The following is a 22,165-nucleotide window of genomic DNA, read 5'->3' as shown; positions in this document are numbered from 1 at the left end:
GGCAGGGGGTGAGGGCGTTGTTCCAGGACTAGAGGGTTGTTCGATCTGTACGGTAAGTGGGAGAGGCAGATATGGCGGAGGGGGGGCTGTATCGAGAGTTGGGAGCACGTGTTCGATGTCTGAAAGCGATCACGTGCTCCGGCCCCTCAGTCCCTACCCGTTCCTCGGGCGGCCATGATCCTCAGAGCTTGGATCTTCGGCTGATGTTATGCAATGCCCGGTCCGTGGTTAATAAGGCTCCCCTGATTTGCGACCTTATTCAGGGGGAGTCCGCGGACCTCATAGGTATTACGGAGACCTGGTTGGGCCCAGAGGGGGGGGAGTTCCCCTTGTTGAGATGTGTCCTCCAGGTTTTCGAGCATTTCATCAGCCGAGGGCCCAAGGTAGGGGTGGGGGGGTGGCGGTTGTTATTAAGGAAGATCTAGAGCCGAGGGAGGCCACTGTTCCTCAGATTGCCGGCTGTGAATCCCTCTATGTGCGGTGGGGCCATAGGAATCAGTTGGGCTTGTTGATCACGTACCTGGCTCCTTGCTGCGTGACCACAACCCTGCCTGAGCTGTTGGAGGTACTGGCTGCTGTGGCGGTTGGGACCTCTAGACTTATAGTCATGGGGGATTTCAACCTGCCATCAGTTGGTCTGTTATCGACGGCAGCTCGGGAGTTCCAGGCTTCCATGACGGCCTTGGACCTGATTCGAGTAAATGATGGCCCTACGCACATGGGGGGAGGCACGCTGGATCTGATTTATATCTCTGGACAGTGGTTAAATGATCTGGTATTAGACGATTTAGTAACAGAACCAATGTCATGGTCCGATCATTTTCTCCTTCGCCTAGACTTCCAAACCGCCACTCACCATCGCAGGGAGACGGAACCTACACGTTGGTTCCGTCCCAGGCGCCTGATGGACCCTGAGAGGTTCCTGATGGAGCTTGGGCCATTCCCTGAGGATCTGGCCCACGGCACGACTGAGGAACTGGTCGTGGCCTGGGAACAGGCCGCGGCTGGGGCCTTGGACCGTGTCGCGCCTTTGCGGCCTCTGACCCGGTGCAGATCTCGCCCGGCCCCTTGGTTCTCCGACGGGCTGAGGGAGATGAAACGCCGGAGAAGACGCCTAGAGAGCATCTGGAGGTCCAGTCGCTCCGAGGCTGATCGGACACTAGTTAGGTCCTATTCTAGGACCTACCTAGTGGCAATGAGGGAGGCGAGGCGTTCTTACGCCTCCACCCTCATTGCGTCGGCAGATAACCGCCCGGCCGCCCTGTTTCGGGTGACCCACTCCCTCCTTCACCAGGAGGTGCGGGATGACCCTTTGCAGGGACGAGTCGAGGAGTTTAGTGGTTATCTATACGATAAAATCGCTCAGCTCCGGGACGGTCTGGACTGAAATTGGGATGATCCAAGCGAGGGAGAGGAGGCACGTCTTGTTGAGTCCGTTTGGGATGAGTTTGACCCTGTGGCTCCCGAGGACGTGGACAGGTTGTTGGGGAGGCTTCACGCCACGACATGTTTACTGGACCCGTGCCCTTCCTGGCTGGTACTGGCCACTCAGGAGATGACACGAGGCTGGCTCCAGAGGATTATCAACGCTTCTTTGTTGGAAGGGGTTTTCCCTGCCGCCTTGAAAGAGGCGGTGGTGAGACCCCTCCTTAAGAAGCCCTCCCTGGACCCAGCTATTTTGGGTAATTATTGTCCAGTCTCCAACCTTCGCTTTGTTGCGAAGGTTGTAGAGAGTGCTGTGGCGCGACAGCTACCCCAATACCTGGATGTAGATGTCTATCTAGACCCATTCCAGTCCGGCTTCCGACCCGGATACAGCACGGAGACAGCTTTGGTCGCATTGGTGGATGATCTCTGGAGGGCCAGGGACAGGGGTTATTCCTCTGCCCTGGTCCTATTAGATCTCTCAGCGGCTTTTGATACCATCGACCATGGTATCTTTCTGCGCCGGTTGGAGGGATTGGGAGTGGGAGGCACCGTGTATCGGTGGTTCTCCTCCTATCTCTCCGACCGGTTGCAGACGGTGTTGACAGGGGGGCAGAGGTCGACCGTGAGGTGCCTCACTTGTGGGGTCCCACAGGGGTCGATTCTCCCGCCCCTGCTGTTCAACATCTATATGAAGCCGTTGGGTGAGATCATCAGTGGCTTCGGGGTGAGTTACCAGCAGTACGCTGATGACACCCAGCTGTACTTTTCCACCCCGGGCCATTCCAATGAAGTTGTTGAAGTGCTGTCCCGGTGTTTGGAAGCCGTACGGGTCTGGATGGGGAGAAACAGGCTCAAGCTTAATCCCTCCAAGACGGAGTGGCTGTGGATGCCGGCATCCCGATTCAGCCAGCTGCAGCCGCGGCTGGCTGTTGGAGGCGAGTTATTGGCCCCAAAGGATAGGGTGCGCAACTTAGGTGTCCTCCTGGATGATCGGCTGTCACTTGAAGATCATTTGACGGCCGTCTCCAGGAGGGCCTTCCACCAGGTTCGCCTGGTTTGGCAGTTGCGCCCCTTCCTTGATCGGGATGCCTTGTGCATGGTCACTCATGCGCTCGTTACCTCTCGCTTGGATTATTGTAATGCTTTCTACATGGGGCTCCCCTTGAAGTGCACTCGGAGGGTTCAGTTAGTCCAGAATGCAGCTGCGCGGGTGATAGAGGGAGCTACGCGTAGCTCCCACGTAACACCGCTCCTGCGCAGACTGCACTGGCTACCTGTGGCCTTTCGAGTGCACTTTAAGGTGTTGGTTATGACCTTTAAAGCGCTCCATGGCTTAGGGCCTGGGTACTTACGGGACTGCCTGCTGTTACCACATGCCTCCCACCGACCCGTACGCTCTCACAGAGAGGGACTTCTCAGGGTGCCGTCCGCCAAACAATGCCGGCTGGCGGCCCCCAGGGGAAGGGCCTTCTCTGTGGGGGCTCCCACACTCTGGAACGAGCTTCCCCCGAGCTTACGCCAAATACCTGACCTTCGGACATTCCGTCGCGAACTGAAGACACACCTTTTTATTCGCGCGGGGCTGGCTTGAATTGAATTTTAATTTTTAAATTTTGTAAATTTTATTAATTTTAAATGGGGTTTTTAGTTCATGGCATATTTTAATTTTTTCAGGCTAATTTTAAAATAAGTTTTTTAAATTGTATTTTAATTTGTACATTGTATGTTTTATCTCGCCTGTACACCGCCCTGAGTCCTTTGGGAGAAGGGCGGTATAAAAATCAAATAAATAATAATAATAATAATAATATTGAAGCAAGAGATGGGATGACTTTGTTGAATCATGATTTCAAATCAATGCTTTGCACACTCTTTGATTTTTTTTAAAAAAAGTCTATCCAGACCATAACATAACATAACATAACATCAGAGTTGGAAGGGACCTTGGAGGCCTTCTAGTCCAACCCCCTGCCCAGGCAGGAAACCCTACACCATCTCAGTCAGATGGTTATCCAACATTTTCTTAAAAATTTCCAGTGTTGGAGCATTCACAACTTCTGAAGGCAAGTCGTTCCACTTATTAATTGTTCTAACTGTCAGGAAATTTCTCCTTAGTTCTAAGTTGCTTCTTTCCTTGATCAGTTTCCACCCATTGCTTCTTGTTCTACCCTCAGGTGCTCTGGAGAACAGCCCAACTCCCACTTCTCTGTGGCAGCCCCTGAGATATTGGAACACTGCTATCATGTCTCCCCTGGTCCTTCTTTTTGTTAAACTAGACATACCCAGTTCCTGCAACCGTTTAGTTTATCTAGTTTTTCCGACCAGTTTATCTAGTTTTTCTGAGAAATCTGTTTTACCTTTACTGAAGTAGTATTTTCTTTTGAAATAATATCTTTTTTCTACTCTGACTATTCCACTCATCTTTTTTGGAACGGATGATGTAATACTTGCTTCTCTTGCCAACTCTTTTTCTGGCCCATTTATAAAAAAAACTGGTGATATTATGACAAATTTCAGTGGAAATAGGGATAAAAGAAGAAGATGCTTTATGCAGTTTCATCTAGTCTGATGTTTTCAGTTTCTAAAATTGAACTGAATAATGGAATAGTATTAGTAGCTTGAGTGAAAATGAATTTATTTTCATATTAACATAATTATATTCTCCAAATAACTTCATTAAAATTAGCAGCCACCCACATGGGAAAGCAGAATCTTACATGATATTTATGTTGGCAAGGAAGTAGTCTTGGTAACTAGTTTGGAATTGGGTACATGGGTCCACAGTTCAAATTCCACTGTCTGCATAAAACAAAATTTCATTTAATCAAAAACAGGATTTGGGGTTTCTTGGCATTGTAATTTTACTGCTACTGAAAAATCATGACTTAAAATATACATATTTCTAAATTCTAGTATATGAAAGGCTGCATTTAAAACAAAATAATTTATTCTTCATAAGAATTCATTAATGCAGTTTTAACACCTTAATGCATACTTGAGACAAATTAACTCTCATCCCTTTTGTTTTGCTTTGTCAGAGCTATATCAAAGTGTCAGCCTAAATGCAGTTTCAATGGACATGTAATCCTTGATTTCACTGTTATGAAGAGCTATCCCAGATTGGTTTTAGATTTGTTTTTTTAATGGAACACAAGTTCTGACTTTGGTTGAAATTTCAGTGCTTCTTGAAATAGCAGGCAATTTAAGATTACGTATTGCCTTATATCATATTAAGACACTCAGCTTCAAATTACCTGTTAGATATGAATTTCACAAGATTACTTTGGACCTTTGCTAACTTGTGTGACAAATTTGTTGTGAGGATCACATTGGAACAGATTATGGGGTTTAAACAATTTTTGTTTTCCTGAAAAACTATGGGAATTTTATAGTTCTACCAAAGGGGCGAAAAAATAAATCCATTCTTATTAAATAACTGTCTTCATTCAACAAATGTGAACAGTGATGTGTGTGTGTGTGTGTGTGTGTGTGTGTGTGTGTGTGTGTGTTGTATGTGTGTATGTTCACTAAGAAATTAAATTTTGTTTAATGCTATTTTAGTTATTTGGGTAGAGTAATGTTATTGTGTTCTGGGCTGTTCCTGCAGCAAAGTAACATTTTCACTTAAAATCTCCCAAAGAGTTTGCATTTAGATAGCATTTTAAAAAAGGTAATAGATGTTTTTCCCCCATCCACCTCTCGCATCCTGAAAATTTTGTTCAATAACTTATGGCATAAAAAATAAAAAAATGCATTTTTATTTTCCAAATTATAGTTGCATTTTGACTGACATAGTCATCTGCTGAAGTGGGATAGAAGTACGAACTGATACAACCAATTAAAATATCTTACACAGAAAGACAACTAATAGATCATGGCCCACACAGAGACCCCAGGACAATTTAATGTCATCCCTAATACCCTCTGAGCAGGGGTGAAATGCTCCTGGTTCGAACTGGATTGGGCGATCCGATAGCAATTGTGGCAGATTGTTCGGAGAACCGGTAGCAATGGCAGCACGAGGCTCTACCCACCTGCCCAGGTGTGATTACTTCCTGCTTTTAAAATGTAAAAAAAAAGAGGCTCTGACAATCACATGCCACAGCTGTGATCGTCGGAGCCTTTTTTTAACCTTTTAAAAGCATTTTTTTACAACCTATTCGCCCAAGCCGGTTGTAAAAAAATGCTTTTAAAAGGTAAAAAAAGGCTCCGACGATCACAGCTGTGGCGCATGATCATCAAAGCCTTTTTTAAACGGGGGTGGGGATGAGGGAATCCGGTTTTGCTCTCAGCAGGCTTCCCTGAAGCCTGCTAGGCAAAAAACAGGGGGTGGGGGGGTTCATTTTTGAGAGAGAGAGAGAAAGAGAGAGAGAGGGAGGGAGGGAGGGAGAGAGGGAGAAGGAAGGAAGGAAGGAAGGAAGGAAGGAAGGAAGGAAGGAAGGAAGGAAGGAAGGAAGGAAGGAAGGAAGGAGTACAAACTTGGCACTAAATGCAGCTTCAGAGGATAATCCAGGGCTGGAAAGGACCTGGAGATCATCTAGTCCAACCCTGCTCCAGCAGGACATTGTTAGTGAGTTTCTGTCTTTTGATCCCCCAATTACATAGTTACATAGCCACGCCCACCCAGTCACATGAAACCCTCACCAAGCCACCCTCACCAAGCCACACCCACAGAACCAGTAGGAAAGAAATTTAGATTTCACCACTGCCTCTGAGTCTTTATTATGTTTGTCAATATTTTCCTTTCCAATTCTTAAAGCTCCACCAATAATAGAGACAAAACTATGTGAAAGGGCATTCTGTTAACTAAAGAAGCTTGATAGCTACTCTCAAAAGTATCTGACAGACATTTGAGTCTAATAGGACTAATCTACTTTTTTCCCATATGGTCTCCTGTTTGTCAGGTAGGAAAGTATCAGAAAGTCTTCAACTGTATTGCGGCTCCTACTTAATTCCATCCTGTTTACCATTAACATTCAAGTTCTAAGAGACTGGCATGGAGGAATGTCACCTACAACAGAAAAAGAGATGTCCCTATCTGATGTAGGTGAATGTATGCTGGTAAGTTTGCTTTTCCTCTTTACAGAGATGAATCTTGTAATGTATTTTTAAAAGTTTTGGCGGGAAAAAAGCACGTTACTGATTGGTTGAAGCCACCGGCTAAACTGTATATAAGGAGAGGTTTTTCCCAGGCACTGGCTGCTGGGTTCACCATATAGTAAAGAGCTGTTGTCACTATCCTGGTCTCCTGCCTCGTTATTGCCCGAATCTAACACTGGCGACGAAGGTGGGATCTCGAGGCTAAGAGCGCCAGGAAAAAGAGCTGAACTCACCAGGAAGACGCGAACCCAGCAAAACAAGGGCGGAAAGCAGCGATGTCCGGCTATACACCGCCAGCGCCATTCGACCCAGCTAAGGAAAAATGGGGGTCATACATGGCTCGCTTCGAGTGTTTCCTCGAGGCGAACGAACTTCAAGGAGTTTCAGACAACAGGAAACGAGCCTATTTCCTGAGCCACTGCGGTCCAGAAGTTTTCGACACCGCAGAATCCCTGGCTGAGCCAACGCCGGTACAGTCGGTACCGTGGCAAACTCTGCAGACCTTACTAAAAGCCCATTTTGCACCAATGCCTTCCAAGTATGTGCAACGGTTCGAATTCGGGGAGCGCAGACAGCAAGAAGGCGAGTCCATCAGCGCATACATGGCCGCCCTGAGGAAAGCCTCAAAACATTGCGAGTACCGAGACTTGGACGAGGCATTGCTGGAGCAACTCATCCGCGGGGTCAGGGACATCCGTTTGCGGAGGCGGCTGCTAGCTAAAAGCAACCTAATGCTGGCAAACGCCTTGGACGAAGCCAGGGCTCACGAAATGTCTACCCAAGCGGCGGAAACCCTACAAAAGCAAGTCGCACCAACGGCTGGTGCGAAATCAACCCCGGTTCACAATGAAGAGGTCCAGGCCGAATCGGACGGTGAAGAGGAGGAAGGAGTCTTCCACACCGGGAGGCCGGAGAAAGACGACCGGGGTGACTGCGCGAGTTGCGGAGGGCAACACCAACGACAACAATGCAGATTTAAAGATGCAACTTGTCGGCGATGCGAAAGGAAGGGGCACCTAGCACAGGTCTGTCGAGCTCCCCAACCTTCCCGCCAAAAATTCAAACCAGCCAATCAGAGCGCGGGAACGGCGAAGCGGCCCGCAAGTGGTCAGTTTAAAAAAGGCGCGAAGTTGAATCAGACTGTCGTGAGAGTGGGTCACGCATCAACTCGCCTAGAGAAAAAAATCTTTACAAAGGCAAAGATTGAGGGGATGCCGTGCCGATTGGAGGTGGACACCAGCTCATCGATCACGATCATGTCCTGGGACACTCTCGTGAGAGCCTTACCCGCCATCGCAAAGCGCAAACTGCAACCACAGAAATTAAAGGTACAAGACTACCAGGGGAATCGCATCCCCGTCCGAGGGGTAACGTCCGTCCATGTCGAGTATGGACAATACAAGAAAACTCTGCCCATCACCATCGTCGATGGGACCCTGCCAAGCTTGTTGGGACTGGGCTGGTTCCGAGCATTGGGCATGGGAGTGACTGGAATCTTCAGAAACGAAGTCGACCTCAAAGACGCACTCGTGAAAGAATTTGGGGACGTTTTCAGAGACTGCCTGGGCAAGTACACGGGGACCCCTATCTCGTTTAACCTAGACCCCCAAGTTGCCCCTATCCGTCTAAAGGCTAGAAGGGTCCCGTTCGCCCTAAAGCCCAGGATTGACCGGGAACTGGACAAGCTAGTAAACCAGGGAATTCTAGTGCCAGTTGACCATGCTAAGTGGGAGACCCCTATAGTCACCCCAGTCAAACCGGACGGGTCGGTCCGGATTTGCGCTGACTACAAGGCAACGCTTAACAAAGCGTTGCAAAAGAGTGCTTACCCCGTTCCGGTGGTACAGCACTTACTGCACTCAATGGGGCAAGGGCAAGTTTTTGCCAAGCTAGACTTGGCCCAAGCCTATCAACAGCTGCCCGTAGATAGCAGCACAGCCGAAGCGCAGACAATTGTGACACACAGAGGGGCTTTTAAGTGTACCCGGTTACAGTTTGGGGTAAGTGTGGCTCCAGGGTTATTTCAGAACCTAATGGAGCGGCTGTTGCAGGGCCTACCAGGGGTGGTACCATACTTTGACGATGTACTGGTATCCGCTGAAAATCTAGAGGAATTAGGGGTAAGGCTGCGAAAAGTTTTGGGCATTTTCCGGTCTGCCGGTCTCACGGTAAAACTGAACAAATGCCAGATCGGGGTTGAGTCTGTGGAATTCCTGGGCTACCGGATAGACAGGGAAGGGATTCACCCCACTGAGAGCAAGGTAAGGGCCATCAGGAAGGCCCCGGTTCCAAAGAACAAAACGGAGTTACAGGCATTCTTAGGTCTGGTCAACTTCTACGCAGCATTCTTAAAGAATAAGGCAAAAGTAGCCGAGCCGCTGCATAAATTACTAGCAAAGACAGCTGCATGGTCTTGGGGAAAGGCGGAAGCTAGGGCATTCGAAGGGGTAAAGAATCTCCTAACGAGTGATAGCCTCCTTATCCAATACAATGGCACGCTGCCATTAGTATTAAGCTGCGATGCATCTCCCTATGGGGTGGGGGCTGTGCTCAGCCACAGATTACCAAATGGCAAAGAAGCCCCTATTGCATACTACTCCCGAACCATGTCATCAACTGAAAGGAATTATAGCCAGCTTGATAAGGAAGCCTTGGCTATAGTTTTAGGAGTAAAGAAATTCCATGAATATGTATTTGGTCGTGATTTTGAAATCATCACGGACCATAGACCTTTGCTAGGTCTGTTGGCAGGCGACCGCCCAACGCCCGTGGCACTTTCGCCCAGACTGACCCGGTGGACTATCTTCCTGGCAGCGTATTCCTACAAATTACTACACCGGCCAGGAAAGGAATTAGGGAATGCAGACGCCCTGAGCAGATGCCCGTTACCAGAGACTATCGAAGACCCCACTCCGGGGATACCAGTTCTGCTAATTGACTCTTTGGACTCTGGCCCAGTCACATCCAAAGAGGTGGCTCGGCTTCAGATAAGGACATTACAATAAGAACTGTGATTGGTTGGGTACAAAGAGGTTGGCCGCTGCGCGGCGTTTAAAGAATTTGTAAAAAAACGTGGGGAACTCTCGGCTCAAGGGGGGTGCCTGCTATGGGGGGATCGAGTGGTGATCCCGGACAAATTGAGAAAAAAGGTATTGGATCTCCTTCACGAAGGCCACCCAGGGATCGTGAGAATGAAGGGTCTAGCGAGAAGCTATGTGTGGTGGCCCTTAATGGACTCGGAAATTACTGAAAGGGTAGGGAAATGCCAGGCCTGTCAGGAGTCCAGACCGCTACCCCCAACTGCCCCGATTCGGGAATGGGAGAGACCCCAGGGCCCCTGGTCTAGGATCCATATCGATTTTGCCGGCCCCTTCCACGGCCAAACCTTTCTGGTAGTAGTCGATGCCTACTCCAAATGGCTGGAAATCATTCTCATGAGATCCATGACAGCCGAGGCCGTGATCTCAGTCCTACGGCACCTATTTGTAACCCATGGGTTGCCCGACACTTTAGTCTCCGATAACGGCCCGCAATTCACGGCAACCCAGTTTGAGGGGTACTTGGCAGAGGAGGGCATCCGGCATGTCCTCTCGCCGCCTTTCCACCCTGCGACGAACGGCCTTGCAGAACGTTTCGTTCGGAGCGCAAAGGAAGCATTGTCCAGAATCAAGCCAGGCGATTGGCAAACAAAAATCGATACATTCCTAGCAGTCCAACACAGAACCCCCTGTGTCACAACTGGCCGCAGCCCGGCCGAGCTATTAATGGGTCGGAAGCTTAGGTGCCCACTAGACCGTTTAAATCCAAACTACACACCAGACGGTTACAAAGGGGCACACGGTAAAACAAGAGGGATGACAACAGGCGACCTAGTGTGGGCACACAACTACAGCGAGGGCCCGACCTGGTTAGCAGGAACAATCCTAGAAATAACAGGACCCAAGTCATATCTAATAGAGTTGGGGGATGGCCGGGTATGGAGGCGCCACATAGACCAGATAAGAAAACGCATAACAGGTAATACAGAATCAGACGAAACATGCCCTGACTATTCAATGTTGGAATCCACAGCTGACACAAACCCGGGGCTAACGCAGGACTTATCTGAGTGCCGGGAGGTCCAGCGACGCCAACTGGTTCATCCTGAGGACAGCAGGGAAGACGCTGCAAATAATCCAGGGCCGGATGGCCTAGAGGAGGAGCTGAGAGGAACAAACAGTCCCTCCGGTCAGCTCGACTCACTCCCAGAGAATGAATTGCGCAGGTCTGAAAGAGTCAGGAGACGCCCAGTCTACTTGCATGACTACGTCGAAAAATAAGATGTAAATTTTATGTAAATATGGGTAAAGTGTTTTCTGGGAGGGAAGGAGTGTAATGTATTTTTAAAAGTTTTGGCGGGAAAAAAGCACGTTGCTGATTGGTTGAAGCCACCGGCTAAACTGTATATAAGGAGAGGTTTTTCCCAGGCACTGGCTGCTGGGTTCACCATACTTTTCTTCTGCGCATGCGTGTAATGGCGGCGGCGTTCTGAGGCTCGTGAAGGCAGCGGCCGGTACTCCCAGCCGTGATGCCGCTGTGCCGCTTGCCGGGCTGCATGGACTTCGGCCCCAGGTCAATCAACACGCCGGCAGTCGAGAGCGAGGTCTTTGGACCTCGGTGGTCTCTCGGCTGCCGAGAGCGGGGCCGGAGTCCTGGGCAAGCAGCGGACGGTGGCGGCGGCCATTTTGGGGTTGGGGCGGCCGTCCCGGACTGGCTTGGAGATCCCCGGCCGTGAGCAGAATGCTGGCGGCAATGTGGTGGGCCGTCCGGGCCGGAGCCTTGGAGGGCCCGAAGATCGGCCGTTTCTCCCCCCCCCAGCTGACTTTCGGGCATGTTTAGCCCCTGCCGCAGTTTCCAGCAGCGGCAAGATCTTGGGCCGCATTTCTACCGACCGGTGAGTCAGCGGATGGCGGCGGCCATCTCGGGGTGGGGTAGCCCTGGTTTGATCCCTGGCCGCGCATAATGGCGGCGGCAGTGTGGTGGGCCGTGTGGGCTTGGGTTCTTGAGGGCCCGAAGATCGGCCATTTCCCCCCCCCCAGCTGACTCTTGGCTAGGCCTAGCCTGCGCTGTAACATCTATCAACGGCCTAGGCTTTTTTTTTTCATCACTGGCGGCATGCTCAGGATTTCCACCTGCGGCAGGCTGGATCATGAACTTAACATAGATCCAGCGTGAATAATGGCGGCCATAGGAACGGCGGCGGCAGTGACAATATTAGCGGCAATGGTATTACGTGTGGCTTTCCATCTGACCACCGAACCGTACGAGCCCCTTCCTCAGGACGGAGTGAGCCCAGGTCTCCGAGGGACATTATGTCATCTTAGCGGTCGGCAACCGAGGAGGATATTATTGTACCAACTATTAGGAGGGAGGCCATTGGATTTGGCCGGACCTCTGGTCCCCTTGGCTTTTTCCTGGATCATCTGGACTTGGGCCGGTTAGGTTCCCCGGATTTCAACGGATTGTGGGTTTGGCATTTCAGCCTCCCTTTCTCCGTCTGTGATGAGGACAGGGACGAAGTGGCTAAGTCTGCGGACCTAGAACTTGTTTAACATCTATGCCGGCTTGGGATGTACACTTTCTGCTGTCTTGAACTTGACATTCTCATGAGATATTCGTCCACCGACCTATTACAACTGCGGGTTCCCCGCTTGCAGAATGGCCTCCGTTATCGAGGCCTACCTCAACGAAGGGTTTTGGGACCCAGAGAGGTGGCATGCTGCTAAGAAGAATGTATGGGGTTTTTTAAATAGATTTTTAAACAAGGGTTTTTTAAAGGGGGGGAGGGATAAGACGGGTGGGGGGGAGAACCCGTCGGGGAGGGATCCAGCCCCGATGCCAGTTCGCGGCATTACTACATCTGGTCTGAAGGCAGGGGGGGAGGGGTTTGTTCCAGGACTAGAGGGTGGTTCAATCTGTACGGTAAGTGGGAGAGGCAGATATGGCGGAGGGGGGGGAGCGTATCGAGTTTGGGGAGCACGTGCGCGATGTCTGAAAGCGATCATGTGCTCCGGCCCCTTAGTCCCTACCCGTTCCTCGGGCGGCCATGATCCTCAGAGCCTGGATCTTCGGCTGATGTTATGTAATGCCCGGTCCGTGGTAAATAAAGCCCCCTTGATCTGTGATCTTATTCAGGGGGAGTCCGCGGACCTGATGGGCATTACGGAGACCTGGTTGGGGCCAGAGGGGGGGTGCCCCTTGTTGAACTATGCCCCCCAGGTTTCCGAGCATTCCATCAGCCGAGGGCCCAGGGTAGGGGTGGAGGGGTGGCGGTCGTCATGAAGGAAGATCTAGAGCCGAGGGAGGCCACTGTTCCTCAGATTGCCGGCTGTGAATCCCTTTATGTGAGGTGGGGCCATAGGAATCAGTTGGGCTTGTTGATCACGTACCTGGCTCCTTGCTGCGTGACCACAGCCCTGCCCGAGCTGCTGGAGTTATTTGCCACTGTGGCAGTTGAGACCCCCAGACTTATAGTTATGGGGGATTTCAACTTGCCATCAGCTGGCTTATCATCGACTGCAGCTCGGGAGTTCCAGGCTTCCATGACGGCCTTGGACCTGATACGAGTAAATGATGGCCCTACGCACATGGGGGGAGGCACGCTGGACCTGATTTATATCTCTGGTCAGTGGTTAAATGATCTGATACTAGACGATTTAGTAACAGAACCAATGTCATGGTCTGATCATTTTCTCCTTCGCCTAGACTTCCGAACCGCCACCCACCATCGCAGGGAGACGGAGCCTCTACGTTGGTTCCGTCCCAGGCGCCTGATGGACCCTGAGAGGTTCCTGGACGGAGCTTGGGCCATTCCCTGAGGATCTGGCCCGCACGACTGAGGAACTAGTTGCGGCCTGGGAACAGGCCGCAGCTGGGCCTTGGACCGTGTCGTGCCTTTGCCTCTGACCCGGCGCAGATCTCGACCGGCCCCTTGGTTCTCCGAGGGGCTGAGAGATGAACGCCGGAGAAGACGCCTAGAGAGCACTTGGAGGTCCAGTCGTTCGAAGCTGATCGACACTAGTTAGGTCCTATTCTAGGACCTACCTAGTGGCAATGAGGGAGGCGAGGCGTTCCTACGCCTCCACCCTCATTGCGTCGGCAGATAACCGCCCGGCCACCCTGTTTCGGGTGACCCGCTCCCTCCTTCATCAGGAGGTGCGGGATGACCCGTTACAGGGACGTGCCGAGGAGTTTAGTGCTTATCTATACGACAAAATCGCTCAGCTCCGGGATGGTCTGGACCGAAATTGGGATGATCCAAGCGAGGGAGAGGAGGCACGTCTTGTTGAGCCTGTTTGGGATGGGTTTGACCCTGTGGCTCCCGAGGACATGGACAGGTTGTTGGGGAAGCTCCGCGCCACTACATGTTTATTGGATCCGTGTCCTTCCTGGCTGGTGCTGGCTACTCAGGAGGTGACACGAGGCTGGCTCCAGAGGATTATAAATGCTTCTTTGTTGGAAGGGGTTTTCCCTGCCGCCTTGAAAGAGGCGGTGGTGAGACCCCTCCTTAAGAAGCCCTCTTTGGACCCGGCTATTTTGGGAAACTATCGGCCAGTCTCCAACCTTCGCTTTGTTGCGAAGGTTGTAGAGAGTGCTGTGGTGCGTCAGCTACCCCAATACCTGGAAGAATCCGTCTATCTAGACCTGTTCCAGTCCGGCTTCCGACCCGGTTACAGCATGGAGACAGCTTTGGTCGCATTGGTGGATGATCTCTGGAGGGCCAGGGACAGGGGTTATTCCTCTGCCCTGGTCCTATTAGACCTCTCAGCGGCTTTTGATACCATCGACCATGGTATCTTGCTGCGCCGGCTGGGGGGATTGGGAGTGGGAGGCACCGTTTATCGGTGGTTCTCCTCCTATCTCTCCGACCGGTCGCAGACGGTGTTGACAGGGGGGCAGAGGTCAACCGCGAGGGCCCTCACTTGTGGGGTGCCGCAGGGGTCGATTCTCTTGCCCCTTCTGTTCAACATCTACATGAAGCCGTTGGGTGAGATCATCAGTGGCTTTGGGGTGAAGTACCATCAGTACGCTGATGACACTCAGCTGTACTTCTCCACCCCAGGTCACCCCAATGAAGTTGTCGAAGTGTTGTCCCGGTGCTTGGAAGCCGTACGGGTCTGGATGGGGAGAAACAGGGTCAAGCTCAATCCCTCCAAGACGGAGTGGCTGTGGATGCCGGCATCTCGATTCAGTCAGCTGCAGCTGCAGCTGACTATTGGAGGCAAGTTATTGGCCCCAAAGGATAGGGTGCGCAACTTAGGTATCCTCCTGGATGATCGGCTGTCATTTGAAGACCATTTGATGGCCGTCTCCAGGGGAGCCTTCCACCAGGTCCGCCTGGTTCGGCAGTTGCGCCCCTTCCTTGATCGAGATGCCTTGTGCACAGTCACTCATGCACTCGTTACCTCTCGCTTGGATTATTGTAATGCTCTCTACATGGGGCTCCCCTTAAGGTGCACCCGAAGGCTTCAGCTAGTCCAGAATGCAGCTGCGCGGGTGATAGAGGGAGGATCTCGTACCTCCCACGTAACACCCCTCCTGCGCAGACTGCACTGGCTGCCTGTCGCTTTTCGGGTGCACTTTAAGGTTTTGGTTATGACCTTTAAAGCGCTCCATGGCTTAGGGCCTGGGTACTTACGGGACCGCCTACTGTTACCATATGCCTCCCACCGACCCGTACGCTCTCACAGAGAGGGACTTCTCAGGGTGCCGTCCGCCAAGCAATGTCGGCTGGCGGCCCCCAGGGGAAGGTCCTTCTCTGTGGGGGCTCCCACACTCTGGATCGAACTTCCCCCGGGTTTACGCCAAATACCTGACCTTCGGACCTTTCGCCGCGAACTGAAGACGCATCTTTTTATTCGCGCGGGGCTGGCTTAAATTTTATGGATTGTATAGTTTTATTATTAATTTTAAATGGGGTTTTAATTTCTATATATTTTAAAATTTTAGGCACATTATAATAAGTTTTTTAATTTTGCTTTTTATAGATTATTGTCTTGTCTGTTTTTATTTGCCTGTACACCGCCCTGAGTCCTTCGGGAGAAGGGTGGTATAAAAATCAAATAAATGAAATGAAATGAAATATAGTAAAGAGCTGTTGTCACTATCCTGGTCTCCTGCCTCGTTATTGCCCGAATCTAACAAATCTGAATACATGGTGTTTGAGGGACTTATAGATCTGGGAAAAACTGAAGGAATGAGGAAAAAGAGGATGACAAGCAGCAGTGTGGATGGATTTAATTACCGAGATGAAGAGTGCACCACCAAGGTTTATCTATGGAGTCAGTAAGAGTTAACACTAAATTGATGGCATATAATCAATAAACTAACTAACTACTAACTAACTATGATTACTGCTTGATACCGAAATAACCTTTTAAGCATTTTTTCTCTGCGTCTTCATTGGAAAGTATTTTCTGCTTCTATTACAAACCAACTGCTGTTTCTGCTGCATTTTTGCTTTGTTTTCCCATGATAGCTATTTCTCTGACACAAGTTCTGTTTTTTGTACTTCCATCATATGATGTTTTAAACAATCTTTTTTTTTCTATAAACCATTTGTTATTATTTCTTTTTCTACATGATGCTTTGTGATCATTCAGACATCCCAAGAAGTTTTATGAGAAAAAGAAGAAAATCAACTTCTGAAAAGAAAACCTCCTGTCCTTGACCATTAGCCAAATATTATTCTTTCCAGTATTCATTCTTCCATGAGTGCCCTGGAACTGAAACCCACTCCCAAATGATCCGTGTTGAAAGAAGTAAAGTAATTTTAAGTTCAAAATTCAGCCTTCGTATTAGGATATAATACCAAATATATATATATATCTCAAAACAAAATCCTGGCTGATCATCAAACAAATATTGTTAAGAGGAAGGAATCTCCAGCAGCCTGAAAAAACAGAATAAAGGGCTATGAATCCAGAAATCTCCAGGTTTTAGTCTCATATGAATATCATGAGCACCACTTTAACTTTAGTTTCAGCAATGGAATGGTATTTATTAATCTCAATTATAATGCCTGAAAGAATATAATGCGCATGAAACATTTTATGTGAAAGTAGCATACAAGATTTGGCTATTACTACTCAGAAAATACTATGGATAATTCTCTCTTATTTTTTCCCTCATGATTCTGATTTTCTTTATCCTTTATCCTCCTCAAATGAAATTTGTATTACAAACCATACTGTTCACTTCCATTGAGAGTTACCTGCTGTAATTCTGAGTCTGCCTTGCCATGAGAAAATCATTATGCATCTCAGGTTTGAAAACTGACATGCACCATAGTTTAGAAAATTAGAAGATATCATTTATGCAACCATCTCACTTTGCTGTCTGGTCCTGAAATATTATTAAGTCATTTAGGTGGCAACTTAAGTCCTGATCCAATTTTCTTCTATAATTAATGAAATGATGTCAAGCAAATTGAGCAAGGTTCCTGCTAGATTTAAGGCCTTTGGGCAGCCATTGCTTTATAGCTTCTGCCTTTACAGAGTAAATGTATTTCTGCTTCACACTAATCAAATAGTTATTAAATAACTAATAAAGCTCATGTGAGAAAGTTAAGGGAAGTCAGCACAAGGCTAGCCTGAAGCTTGGATCATACGTTTACTAAAACACTATTTTGTTAACTATCATTTGTTGAATAAGCTGTAGGATGGGCTAGGCAAGCTTTCTCATCAGGCACATATTTGGAATTTTGAAACACAAAATGGTTAGCAGAGAATTGCCTGTTCATAAAAACAGCTACCATGATGACCAAAGCCAAAAGGTAATCTTAGCAATGGAGGATGCTCTGTCGATCCCTTGATGATCCCCAAAGCAGATTAGCAAAGCAATAAAAGGATGCCATGGGATAGAGATAGAGGGACAGACTAACAGACATGATCTTTTAAAAATTCAAAAACTTCTTGCTACCAAAGGAGATGTCTTGGTTAAAGGTGTAAGCAAAGTCCTCATTCCTAAAGCGCTTGGTCACATCGCACATTGATGCAAAACCAGACTGGTTTGTTTAAACCACGGGTGTCAAATTCAAGGCCTGAGGGCAGAATGCTTAGATTTGGCCCATGGAGCTGCCCTGGAAACAGTGAAGGACTGGCCCGCGGTGCCTCTGCCAGGGAAAATGGAGATCAGGAGTGCTGCTTGCGGCCCTCCCAAGCTCCGTTTTTCCTGGCAGACGGTTACAGGAAGCCATCACAACCAAAAACAGATCTTAAGAGCCCATTTTTGCTGGCAGAGCACTCATGCCACTACAGGCGCCAACACAAACGACATCGAGCTGGCCATGCCCACCCTGGCCATGTCTCCGGCTCCCCCAAAATCAAACACAATCCTCATGCAGCCCTCAATGAAATTGAATTTGATACCCCTGGTTTAAATCATCAGTGGTGGGTTGCCCCTGGTTCGGATCAGTTCTATAGAACCAGTAGTAAAACCAGGAGGAAGCTCCACCCACTGACCCAAACGCCATCAAAAGTGATCTGCGCATGCGCAGAAAAGCATTTGTAGGCACAAGCAGAGTGTCCACGCATGCACAGGCACAATACGAACCGGTAGTAAAGGTAAGTAGAACCCACCCCCATAAATCATGTATTTGAAAGGACATTTTTCTAATAAATACTCACGAATCATCAATTCCATGCATTACTTATTCTTTGAATAGTCCAGTCCCTTCCTCTGATTACATTCTTTGTTTTGCTTTAGTTACACTGTAAAAACACAAAAATACCCATTTCCCCCCTTTCTTTCATTTGTTAATTCATCATGTTTACCTTTTATTCTTCTTCCTAGAAAACAATCTTCCATATGATAGGTTTGTCTCCAGATTGAAATAATGCTTCTTGTAACAAAAGAAAGTAGTCTAAATAATGCAGTATGCCCCGCGCACATGCACCATGGACAATCTATCAGTCACTTTTGACATTCTTTGTGGTAAACAAAGTTGTATTCCAAGCCTAATTTTATGCTTACCTTTTCTGTGCAAACTGAGATCTCTAATCTAGAGATTGTCTTGTAAGCCAAGATATTATTTATCATGCCCCAGCATATAACTTTTATATACTGTTGTTGCTCTCTAGCCCCATCTAATGGCCTGAAAAACACATATCAAGTATATTGTTTGAAGCTGACCCAACCCATCATCCCACACTCCAAAACCAAGTGCAGGGAAGCCAGACTCCATTTGGAGAAAGCAGAAGTACAAAGAAGAATCCATCTTAATCTGTGGCATATGGTCATCCAAGGACAAACCAACATCCCACACACAGAACATTGCTGGTAAGATTTAAATTGCTTGTATTTAGTAATTGTTATGTTCACCAGTAACTCAATATTGTCTATCTTATATTTGGTTCTCATTGTATGTATTCCTATTTTCCCCAGTTTCACTATATCCTGTTCTTTCAATAAAGCATTCAGATCTATGCACATGGTCTATTTTATTGGAGGATAAGTGGGTTTAGCTCCATGCTGAGCTGCACACAGACTAACGTGTAGTGAGGACAGAACACTATTGCTCCCCACTTTGTAATATAAGAAGTACATAAAATATTATTCAAAGAGGCTTGATAATCCTCATCATCCTCCCTACATCTGCTACCTATAATGAGGGGATGGTTACAGAAATTGCTCTCTACTCATATGCAATCCAACTAGCACCTCTTGCTCATGGGCAGCGTTTTCATGAGAATTATCTCTTTGCAAAACATTGTGTAATCTTTTCTGTTTGGACAGAGCTGGAAGAACTGGAAGAGAGGGTGCAAGAAAAGAGAAACAACTACAATCAAAACAGCACCGTTTTAAGTGCACTCACAGAGATACACACATTTCTTCTCTCTATCTGTGTCTCTCTTTTATTGGAATAGTCCAAATAGTCCAAAGAAACATTGTGAACACTTACGCAGATAAATTGCTTAGAAAGTTTTTGTTCTTGTTTCACAGATATTTTAGTCCAGATATTGTTTTCTCTTCCAGCACATTAAGTTTCTGTCTTCCAAGTTCTATTATGTTCTTAATTTCTTCTGAACATAAAAAGGAAAAAATATAAGTAGACCTCATTTACTGCCATTAAATTGAAAAAAAAAATATTGTTGAAAAATAATTTGATGATCAAGACACACATTTATGATTGTTGCATGGTCTTTCAGTCATGTAGTCACTATTATAACCAATATGCATTTTCCTGTGCTTGATCTGTTGTTTTTCGTTTTTTTCTCCTGTCTTGCAGAGGGGAGAAATTGGAGAGGAAGGGATTGCAAGAGAGTCAGCAGGCAACAAGATAAATGGAAAAGAATGTGGTCACACCAGAAGTTCCAAGCATGCTACACAAGTAGCTCAGTGTATTCCCTATAGTGGGCCTGGTGCCTGTTTTGTAATCCTTTTGTAATTCACTTATCCAGTGAATGTAAATACAAACATTCATTCATTTCTTACTAATTTTCCAGTATTAGGATAAGCATTCCAAGAAAAAGGAAAACACTGTTATGTCATGTGATTTTCCATTTAGCAATTGCTTCATTTAATAATAGTGTTTTCAATGCTAATTGTGGTTCTTAAATGAGGACTGCATTTAGGCAATGCTAAGTTTGTTAAAAGGTGGCTCAGGGGCTAGGACGTTGAGCTCGTCGATCGAAAGGTCAGCAGCTCGGAGGTTCGAATCCCTAGTGCTGCCATGTAACGGGGTGAGCTCCCGTTACTTGTCCCAGCTTCTGCCAACCTAGCAGTTTCGAAAGCATGTAAAAATGCAAGTAGAAAAAATAGGGACCATCTTTGGTGGGACGGTACAGCGTTCCGTGTGCTTTGGTGTTGAGTCATGCCGGCCACATGACCACGGAGACATCTTCAGACAGCGCTGGCTCTTCGGCTTTGAAACGGAGATGAGCACCGCCCCCTAGAGTCGGCAACGACTAGCACATATGTGCGAGGGGAACCTTTACCTTTACTTTACCTTAAGTTTGTTTATTTCACAAACATAATACTTATTATTGTAAGGCATGCATACACACACACACACACACACACACACACACGATGGTTGCAAAAAGTTAATTCAAAAAGAAAAAATATTATGAACCTTTGGCAATGCTTACATAAAAAGGACAGTAGATTATAGTAAAATATTCAATGACCTGTCATCTATCGACAGGACTAGTTTACATTTGAATAAGGAACATGAAAAATAGAAGTTTCTAATGGCATTGAAAGCTTGAAAGTCTCCTTCCCCATCTATATTTTAAGAACAGCCCAATGCTCTTCTTGTTGTAGCTGTTGTCAATCAAACAGCAATTTGAACGGAAGGAACAAATAAAAACCCACATGCAGTCATATGCCTGTCAACTCTTTCAGATTGGCTGAGATAATAACAGGTTTCAGCAGGTCATCCCACCTGAAAAAAAGACTCCCGTAAATCTTGAGCTGGCACCTTGATCCTTGATATGTGCAATGCTTTGGATTCCATTTGAAAGAGATGCTTCAGATTGTGCAGTGCTAGTGGTACAAAAACAGCATTTCTCTGTAAATCTCAGCTTTTTTTAAAAAAATATCCAGGTTATTGTTGCACAGCCCCAGAAAAAAAATCACAACTGCTTTCATGAGTTGCAGATAAGAGCTGCATTTGCATTTCCCAAGCATTCTGAAGGACCTGTTCCAATTTAAATGTAAGCATTGTACAGCCCTACTATAAAGATGCTGGCTACCTCCTGCTAAACACTGTTGGTCAATCTGACATTTGAGAAATTGAAGGCTTATTGCTTTTTAGAACCATTTACCCCTACAAAAAAATCTAATTATTGCACTGTGCCAAAAATATGAAACTAGAATTCCAGACAAAAACATTATGAGACTAAGCACAAAGTTTTATATTCTGAAGACAGCAGAAAATTTACTAAACCGTTCAGATAAAACAAATTTGTATAGTTTTGGTGATATGTTTATTGGGTCTTCCTAATATCCCAGAATGGGAGTACAGGAGCATATATAGTAGATATTGTCAGATATTGGACACATATAGAAAATCAGTACTTTTAAATCCCGCTAAATGCTGATGAATTTGAGAGTCAGTGAATGAAATCCAGTGTTAAAAAGAACAATAAATATATTATTGCTATCATTATATCACTTTTCTTTTTATCACTGCAAGAGTTTTATATATTGCTGTAAGAGCTGGGGGTATGTTTTATTTTGTAAAAACAAACATAAAAGTGATATGTGAGTAACTCATGTATTTTTTCTATTGCTATCACATTATTATTATTATTATTATTATTATTATTATTATTATTATTATTATTATTATTATATTATAATATTCATTAAACATGAAACTCAGTCAACTGAACATTCAAAAATGCATCACAAATACCATTGACTGGTGATAATGGTTGATACGGGTTGCTGCCAGCCTCCTAGGTATCAACCAAGTACCTTCTTAAGATGTATGATGTTCCAAGTAGCGCAGTTTTTTGCAGTTCCGCTGGTGTTATTGCAGGAAGTTGGCAATTTGTTGATGTATCTTATAAAATTCTTGGACATGGTACCAAGTGCCCTGATGACAATGGGTATCACTGTTACATGTTTCATCCTTAGCTGTGTACTTTCA

Source organism: Ahaetulla prasina, chromosome 4, assembly GCF_028640845.1.
Source record: "Ahaetulla prasina isolate Xishuangbanna chromosome 4, ASM2864084v1, whole genome shotgun sequence".
NCBI classification, from domain to species: Eukaryota; Metazoa; Chordata; class Lepidosauria; order Squamata; family Colubridae; genus Ahaetulla; species Ahaetulla prasina.
Note: the sequence above shows the minus strand (reverse complement) of the source record.